We start from the raw sequence: 7,555 nt of genomic DNA on the forward strand, positions 1-7,555 counted from the left end.
GGTGTACAACAATTTCTAATACAATTTCATTATTTCGCTTCAGTGCTTTGTTCGCTAAGTCCTTTCTAACACCGAATTACTTCAACTTATCCTAAAAACTTGTGATAATTTCAAATTCTGTCCCTTTTTTCCTAGTTGTGAATCTGTACGCTTTGGAAGAAATCTTATTTCGGCCGGAGATACGGGTTTGACATCATAATTTGAAGAATCATATGCGTACTCTTGCCCCACCAGTTCCTGCGTACTTTTACCCCACAGTCCCAAAGATTATTCAAGTAATGGGTTTGACTTCTTGGAAAACCAACCGGATTGGTGTTCTGTACCATAAAGTACTCTATACAATAGGTTATCGAAATGGTATAATGTTCACCTGATTGAACGTATATATGGTAATGAAATACTAGTTGCAGAAATCCAATTATTTTTAGCAAAATGACCAAAAAGTTTTCTAACTCCATATCTCCCTTGTTGTTTATTCAAATCGTTTACAATTACACATGATAATAGTTGGCCAGAATACCTGTCAGACTGATGCAGTGCTGCTAGTTTATCTTTTTTTAATACTTCAAAAAATCGAAAACGTACTCTTACCCCACGCGCACTCTTGCCCCACTCTACTCTAATTATATTTCTGCTCTGACTGCATCTGGCAGTTAGTATTTTTCTTCTGGTTTAAATGAACCGTGTATGAATTACAATTTTTTAAACTTAAACTAAACTTAACCTACTTTATATTAAGGGTGCAAGGAGCTAATCGTTGCAATAGAAGATTGCAACTATGGCCAAAATATATTTTTTTACAAGAAAAATTCTCACTCACTTTTTAGCCGCTTACTCTTAGCTGATTTGCTCGCAACAAGTTTCATGTAGGAATTACAGTTTTTTTAACCTAAACTAAACTTAACCCACTTTATATTAAGGGTACAAGGAGCTAATCGTTGCAATAGAAGATTGCAACTTTGGCCAAAATCTTGTCCCATTGTTTCCTATTGAAAATTGGACAGATCGGATTATGGGTTTCGAAGTTATGGCCAAAATTCATTTTTTTACATAAGAAATACGTACAAATTAGATACTTAATCTAAACCGATTTTCTCGCAACAAATTGCATTCGACGAAAAATTATTCGGATCGGACTATGGGCTCAGAAGTTATGTCCAAAATACTTTTATTCCAAAAGTGCGTAGAAATTACTCACTCGAATTCTCGTCTTTTGGCTGAAAGGTGGCCCCTGTCATCTGCAAACAAAGATTTTTGACACCCTGGACCCTGTAGCATAATCAGACTAATAATATTAGCTACAAGTTACAAGTTACAAGTCAAAAAATTACAAGTGAACTTGTAATTTGTGTTGCATAAAAGTGATTCGCCAACTAATAATATAAGTACCGTCAAGTGGGGGGAAGATGATCATTTTTAAGACAAAACATGCAATAACAATGTGTGTTTACATTTTAAATCGAAACAAATATTTTCAAAACATGTACTGCTATACGTTGCAATAATCAACAACTTTAGTTTTCTGAAATGCATTCGCATTTATTAAAATAAATTAAATTATCACACATTTTTTGAGTAATCTGGTTTGGGGTGAAGTTGATCAAGACAGCTCTACTACTCATTATGACCTAGTAGTTAAAATACACTAGGTTATTTGTATGAATGTTGAATTTACTACGTAAAGAAGTCTACGAAGTCAATATTTGAAACGAAAATAGCGTCATTTATGACTATCTATCTCTTTCTTCCACAAAATACATTTTCTTGATTATAATAAAAAAAAACTCGGATTTCTACCTAGCGGTAACATTACTTGAACGGAGAATATTGTTGACTACCGTTTCATAAAAAAATTTGGCACTTTTGACTGACAAATGATCATCTTCACCTCAATGATCATCTTCCCCCCAGTTGACGGTACTTGTATTATTAGTAAGGTTGAAATGACAAGTCTGTCAGGTTCATTTACCTGTCAAAAATCATCCAACAGTTCACTGTAAATGCGGCGATAAATGATTTGTTTATGTATTTCTGCAAGTTTGTGCATAGAATACTGCGATAGATACATATACACGGAACACGAATTTATTATCCTTCTCTCTTTAATTTATTGATTCCGCGATTCAATCCGATTTCGTGGTATATATTGGCATTTTTTACAAAGAAAAAGTATCTTATGCACACTGGAGTGATTTTTTTACGTGGTTTTATAGGCGGATTTTGAGATTGACATGGGTTTTAATTTGGGCGATTTGTACTTGTGGGTTTCAATTTACATGTTTGTGGGACTTATGCGGGTTTGGATTTTGTTTTTAGTCCAATAATTGAAATTGTTGAAATTTTTAATAAAATTCAGGCGATTTATTGAAAGCTAAATTATCTCAAAATTTTAGTTCAAAATGATGATAATATCGCATCAAAATTTATTAAAAAACTAAGTAGTTTTTCCTTTCTTTTCCATGATTGCGGCAAAAATAGGGCAAGATGCATGGCCCCATCCGAGATTGTTCAGCACAACAACTCACATTTGAGTTGAATGAAGTCAACTTTAGGTAAACTAAAGTTACTAAACTTTGCTATGGGTAATATGTTTTTACGTGGATTAAGGTAAACTACGTAGTGTTAGAAGAGTCATTTTACACAAAATTGTGTTATTGAGCCAAAGTACGGTTTTAAGCGAAAACAACCCACTTTTTTTGAATACTTGATGTCAGCACTTACAGTATTTCTGCTTTCTCCAGAGTTATTTGAAAAATTTCATAATTCTCAGTTTTGTATTAGAACGAGAAATTAATTCTTAGTGCATAGTATTTCACTGTATGGTAATTTAAAGCACTTTGAATAATAGTTTCTTTCTCTGTTAAGTCGTTTAAAACAGTAAAACGATGTATATTTACTTTGAACAGCTGAAACAATAAAACAAAAGTTACTTGTAAATTAAATTACAGCACCATTCATACTTGTAAAAGAAACTACAAGCCAACGCTAATAATTTGTAGTACTTGTATTTTCTTTATGCAACAGTTACTTGTAAATTCTGCTAATATTATTAGTGCGCTTTACTTGTAATATTAGACTTGTAAATTGATACTTGTAGATTCATTATGCAACAGAAAGCTACAAGCTACTCTACTAATATTATTAGTAAAATTTCGATTAATTCTGATAGTTTACCTGCAGTGAGCGATCTGATAAATAATTTTAGATCAGTTTAATAATGTACAGAGTTTCCTTAAAATTCATCAATTTTACAATCGAACCTTCATGCCAAACACTGTCAAATGCTTTCTCTATATCAAGAAGAGCAACTCCAGTAGAATATCCTTCAGATTTGTTGAGTCGAATTAAATTCGTAACTCTTAATAGTGGTTGAATGCCCATGGCGAAAACTAAATTGCTCATCAGCAAAAATAGAATTGCTATTAATATGAACCATCTTCTTCTTCTTCGTTGGCATTACATCCCCCACTGGGACAGAGCCGCCTCGCAGCTTAGTGTTCATTAAGCACTTCCACAGTTATTAACTGCGAGGTTTCTAAGCCAAGTTACCATTTCTGCATTCGTATATCATGAGGCTAACACGATGATACTTTTATGCCCAGGTAAGTCGAGACAATTTCCAATCCGAAAATTGTCTAGACCGGCACCGGGAATCGAACCCAGCCACCCTCAGCATGGTCTTGCTTTGTAGCCGCGCATCTTACCGCACGGCTAAGGAGGGCCCCAATATGAACCATCATTCTATTTAAAATATTATTTTTAAACAGTTTGCTTTGAAGAAACAAAATGAATGGGCGATAACTAGAAGCCTCAGCTGGATTTTGTCCAGGCTTCAAAATTGGAACAACTTTGTCGTTTTCCGTTTGTCTAGGAAGTATCCCAATTGAAAATATTTGTTGAATAAATTATCCAAAAAGGATAAAGAGCTCTCAGGAAGTTTGTTAATTAGTATGTAGAAAATACCATCATCACTAGGAGCAAACACATTTTTCATTGAAACCCCAACAATATGGGTGTCAAAATTCTTGAAACTGCCACAGCAGGCTGTTATTCATTTATTATCTTGAGTCCAACAGATGTGTGAAAATTTAAGTGACCATTTCCGAACAGGTTCCCAGCGGGGCCAAGAATGGTCATAAACATTTTTCAATGGAACCTCAACAATTTGGGCATCAAACTTCTTGAAATTGCCTCATCAGTTTGTTTCTGTTTGTTTTAGGGCCACCAGACGTGCTGTCTTTATAGTTTCAATTCCAGGACAGGTTCCCCGTAGGCCGTTAAGTGGCCATAAATGCTTTTCAATAGATCCCTAGCATAATGGGTATCAATCTTTATAAAATACTAGTTGACCCGGCAGACGTTGTCCTGCATAGTAGGCGAAAATGCGCTTTCTGAACTGCCCATGCTAAAATTTCCATACGAATCTTCATTTTAGTTTTTTACGATTTACTCAACCTTACTCGTGATTTTCGCATTTGGAAATATCATATAAACCCGTCGGAAAACATATCGAACGTAACTGCTGAAGGAATGAAGAAAATCCATCCAGCCGTTTTCGAGTTATGCGGATACGAACACAGACCATTTCATTAGACCAAATTAGAAAGCTGCAGTTTTTTATAACGTCTGTTGAGAGCAAAATCATTGCAAGGATTACCCTTTGACCCCAGAAGGCAACTAAGTTGTCCACCGAAAGCTCCGAAACATCCGGAGAAGTTGTCGATTCAGAAAGTTTGTCCTAGAAAACTGAGACTTTTTAGTGTTGCAGCAATGAGCGAGCAAAATCAATACAAGGACTACTCATTCATCCTGGACAGTGTTGTCCTACACTCAGTGCGAAAAATTCTGCTCTTTGATTTTACTCCATCTAAACGATTTTACAGTCCTAATTAAGTCAGTGCAACTAATAGAGGGATATTTGAATTTTCTAAATGTCATGTCAAACTATTGTAAAAATGCACACCAGAGCCACAGGAGCGCGCGTGCTGAAAAAACACTCCAGTGAAAACACTCCAGTGTATTTTCAGCGCTCGCGATCCTGTGGCTCTGGTGTGCATTTTTTCAATAGTTTGACATGACATTTAGAAAATTCAAATATCCCTCTATTAGTTGCACTTATTTAGTTAAGACTATAAAATCGTTTAGATAGAGTAAAATCAAAGAGCAGAATTTTTTTAACTGAGTGTAGGACAACACTGATCCTGGATGGCCACTAAGTGGATCTTAGAAAGTTCTGGAACATCAGGAGAAATGACCAGGTGTAGAAGATTATGTTTTGAAGCTGCGATTTTTTATAAATCTATTGTTGGCGTAATACCAATTCTGGAAATCCGCCCAAGAAACTATTACTTGTTGTAGCATTGTGGGAGTAAAATCATTGCATGAACAACACATTGACCACGATTGGCCATCAAGTGGCACTGAAGATCCGGAACATCCGGAGTAAAGACAAATTCTTGAAAATCGTCCTAGAATACAGTGGTTTGTTATGAATGTGAGAGCAAAACTCCGCTAAATGGTCCTCCGGGAACTCCGGAACATTCAGGGAAAAGGGCCAATTTTTAAATTCATCCTCGTAAACCGTACTGTTTCACAAAACGATTTATGCATCAAAATGAGAGCAATATCACTGCAAGACCAAACGTTGACCCCGGAGGCCACTAAGTGGTGCTCCAGAATGTTCAGAATAGCCGAAAAGGTAATCAATTCTAGAAACTTGCCCAAGAAAGCTGCGATTTTTTGTTGTAGCTGTATGCGATCAAAATCAATTCGAGGATCATTCATTGGCACTGTGTGGCCGCTAGGTGAGCATCCGGATATTTCGGAACTTTCGAAGATGTGTCAATTTTTTAAGTCGTCCTAGAAAGTTGTGAGTTTTTAGAAATCGCTTGTTGAGAAATGTGAGAGCATAATTGATGCAATCTAAACGGATAGCCACAAGGTGGTCCTTCTGAGGTTCTAGAAAATCCAAAGGAGTGGCCAATCGTTCAAATACATCCAATAATGCTGCGACTTTCAATAAATCGTTCGTTCACTTCAAGTGGTTGAATAAAATGGGATAGTACGAAATCGTCTTACGACAAGTGAATACATTCCACTAGAAGCTCTTATAACCTATGATTGACGTATAGTAGAGCTCCATAATTTTCAATCTTGGATGATGTTCCTCCAGTTTTCCTAAACGTTTAGGGTTCTCAGGTCCGATTCCACTGCGTGCAGCAGCCACGGTGTTCGTGGCCTATCCGGATCTATGGTGAATATGGGTTTTGCTATTCTTTCTTCCGACATTCGCACTAAGTGACCGGCCCACTGGAGTGTGCCGTATTTTATACAATTCACAATATTTTCTTCTTTATACACTTTATACACGAGCTGTATCCTGATTCATGCGACTGCGCCACGCTTCTTTTCCTAGTTTCCCATCGAATATTGTACGTAGCACTTTTCACTCGAAATTTCCAAAAGGGTTTCGATCTGGGATCCTACTTTGAGACTTTATACTCAAAGTTGGTATTTATCAGTATAGCGAAACGTTTTTTAATTTCATTCCGCAAATCTCACCAAATAACTTTCAACGCGGGAACGCGAGTTATTTGGTATTGCCTTCGCCTCATATTTTTAAGACGGATCAGTAGCTGAAAATTCTCGTCAATAATAATGGAGTTGAATTCAATTTCATATTTAGGAATTACAATGCCTCTGGCTTCGATAATTAAATTTGTCAAAGATACGAGAGCACTTTTGGTGTCAAGAGGAATATCGACATCAAAATGTACGTTTTATATAAATACCAATTAGCTCTATGATAATACACCCGATTCTTTTTTTACAGCATGGAGCAACTTTGCAAAAATTTTGTAAGGGTTTTTTTTACACGGCCGTGTAAAAAAAATCCGTGTAAAACAGAATCGGGTGTACTGTAGTAGCTGATTGGATTATTAATGGATGTGGATGTGCCTAGGATGTGGTGGGGTTTGACAGTGGGCCCTGTTAAACCTCTATAAAAAGCTGCATGAATCCGCAAGTAGGCTCCGCCAAAGCGACCGTGTGCCTGGTGTCCTGGTGTTAGGTGGGACACTAAAGAGCCCTGACACGACGGCCCTCCGACGAGACAGGAGGTTTGCGCAGGCCCAATAAGCCGCCTTTAAAAACAACTATTACGAACGACATAGAAGATAATACGACTCGATACAATCGGCAACGACCTAGGCAACGAATAAAGGATCACGATTGGAAGCTTAAAACATGGAACTGCAAGTCGCTAGGCTTCGCAGGTTGCGACAGGATAATCTACGATGAATTACATCCCCGCAACTTCGATGTCGTAGCGCTGCAGGAAATCTGCTGGACAGGACAGAAAGTGTGGAAAAGCGGGCATCGAGCGGCTACCTTCTACCAAAGTTGTGGCACCACCAACGAGCCGAGGAACGGCTTCATAGTGCTGGAAAAGATGCGCCAACGCGTGATTGGGTGGCATCCAATCAACGCAAGGATGTGCAAACTGAGGATAAAAGGCCGTTTCTTCAACTATAGCATCATCAACGTGCACTGCCCA

Source organism: Armigeres subalbatus, chromosome 2, assembly GCF_024139115.2.
Source record: "Armigeres subalbatus isolate Guangzhou_Male chromosome 2, GZ_Asu_2, whole genome shotgun sequence".
Classification (NCBI taxonomy): Eukaryota; Metazoa; Arthropoda; class Insecta; order Diptera; family Culicidae; genus Armigeres; species Armigeres subalbatus.